This window comes from Octopus bimaculoides, chromosome 7, assembly GCF_046866305.1.
Source record: "Octopus bimaculoides isolate indiv1 chromosome 7, ASM4686630v1, whole genome shotgun sequence".
NCBI classification, from domain to species: Eukaryota; Metazoa; Mollusca; class Cephalopoda; order Octopoda; family Octopodidae; genus Octopus; species Octopus bimaculoides.
The window spans coordinates 111,891,914-111,894,413 of NC_142934.1; the positions used below are offsets into that span (position 1 = coordinate 111,891,914).

At 41.4% G+C, this 2,500-nt stretch overlaps 1 protein-coding gene across 3 annotated transcripts in view; it reads left to right on the forward strand.

Annotated features, from left to right (window-relative positions):
* The window catches only part of LOC106872611 (protein dachsous), a 685,945-nt gene that overhangs the window by 480,735 nt on the left and 202,710 nt on the right, over window positions 1-2,500 (forward strand). The gene's annotated exons all lie outside the window — the stretch shown is intronic.

A 2,500-nucleotide genomic window follows, 5' to 3' on the forward strand; every position in this document is an offset into this window, starting at 1 on the left:
ATGATGATGATGATGATATACTTGTGTGTGTGTGTGTGTGTGTGAATGAGAGACAAAGAGACAGCAACACAGATGGATAGACAGAAGGGTGGGGGGAAAAAAACAAAGTATTATAAATCCTTTCAAAAAAACTGCCCATATGGCAGCATCTATACACACCTCCTACTGGTAAACATTGCCAAAGAGCACAGAAGCGTACAGACCTTTAGGTGGGTGTATATGTTGATATACTCACCAGTTTGCTGTGTGTTTGTTGGGGGATATTATTTTTCTCTAATTAAATAATGTTTATCTTACTTGTATGCCAGAAAAGCACACAGGAAGGGGGACTCCCTCTACTTGTGTGTGTGTGTGTGATCGCATGTTAGTTTTGATGTGTGCGTGTTTGTGTATGTCTGCGATTGTATATTAATTTTGGTGTATGTGTGTGTGTGCGCATGTGTTTGTATGCGTGAGTGTGATTGTATGTTAGTTTTAGTGTGTGTGTGCGTGCATGTACTTGCATGTGTGTGTGTAGCCTATGTACATGTACATATATGTATATCTACATGAGTGTGTGTGTGTGTATTTGATTGTATATTAGTTTTGGTATGTCTGTGCATGTGTTGTGTGTATGTATGTCAAAATGAGTGTGTATATGTATTTATATGTGTATTTTGTATGTATTAATGTGTGTGTGTGTGTGTGTGTGTGTGAGTGTCTGTCTATGTTTGATATCTATTTGTTACCAATTATTGCAGAAATTGGATGAGGTGTGATGGTATGAAAGGGGGAGGTAACTCTTAATGTATGTAGTGTGTGTCTGTCTGTCTGTTTGTTGGGTAGGGGATGGGGTGGTTTCCCATATTGCACTCAATCCTTTTAGAGTTTGCATATTTCTCTCTCTCTCTCTCTCTCTCTCTCTCCCTCTCCCACCACCATTTGTTCTCTTTTGTTGAAGGTGTTTTTAGTTCCCACTTCACATCATCACCACCAACCCCACCCCCGCCTCCACGGTTTCTCCATTTCATATTTGTATATTTTTTATGCAATTTCCCAGATGTCTAGAAAACAACAAAAGATTACACACACACACACACACACACACACACACACACACATATATACATATATACGACAGACTTCCTGCAGTTTCTGTCTACCAAATCTACTCACAAGGCATTGGTCGGCCCGACGCTATAACAGAAGACACTTGCCCAAGGTGTCACGCAGTGGGACTGAACCCGGAACCATGTGGTTGGTAAGCAAGCTACTTACCACACAGCCACTCTCGCGTCCATACTCCTGCTTACAAACTGTAAATTCTTCACAATATTCTTTCACATTCTAATGTTTATCCTCAGTTACTGCAATCATCTGGTTTAAGTAACTGGTTTCTAAACCTTTTCAGGTTGCCTCTCCCTTGGAACCCTGGCCATATTCCTAGTGCTCCCACCCCACTCACCACCTCAAAACATAGACCATTTTCATTATCAGATTCAAAACAACTGCATTTCACAAGTTAAACTCAACCTAATTAACCCACTATTTGAAAGGGTTTTTTTTCACATTCTTTGCCCCCCCCCTTTTTAGCCACCCTGTTTTCACCCCCACTTTTCTTCAGCACCCCCTGGATCTTTCCACACCCCCAGGGGGGACAGTACCACTCACCTTGAGAACTGCTGTAACCACTGTTGCATGATAATAAAACTTGAAATCAGAAATACATTCCTGGTCCATCCGGTTCTAGCAGTGAAGTCGTGTTTGGTGGAATGAAAATCACTTTAGTAGATGCACATGTCTGGTGGTAATCATGATTTGAAATATGGCCAGAAGCAATGTCCAAGACCTCAAGTGCCTTGGGCTTGAAACCATTCTTCTCACAATAACATTTGACAGCAGGCCAAAATTATTCATCGAACTGTTCAGTAAACAAATCCTATGTAACCCAAACTTTTCTCCTGGACTTTTAATATAACAGACTTTTTTTTGTTTTTGATGCCTTTCAATGAACCAGAATGATAAACACGCCATGTGTTAAGACTTAGGTTTCCAATGGTGCAGGAGTGGCTGAGTGGTAAGTAGCTGGCTTACCAACCACATGGTTCTGGCTTCAGTCCCACTGCGTGGCACCTTGGGCAAGTGTCTTCTGTTATAGCGTTGGGCCGACCAAAGCCTTGTGAGTGGATTTGGTAGACGGAAACTGAAAGAAGCCTGTCGTATATATATATATATATATGTATGTGTGCATATATGTTTGTGTCTGTGTTTGTCTCCCCAACATCGCTTGACAACTGATGCTGTTGTGTTTACTTCCCCGTAACTTAGTGGTTCGGCAAAAGAGACCGATAGAATAAGTACTAGGCTTACAAAGAATAAGTCCTGGGGTGAATTTGCTCAACTAAAGGCAGTGCTCCAGCATGGCCGCAGTCAAATGACTGAAACAAGTAAAAGAGAATGACTATTTCCTCCTAACTACAATGTCAGGTGATTTTCCTTGTGGCTTTACACCCTCGTATTT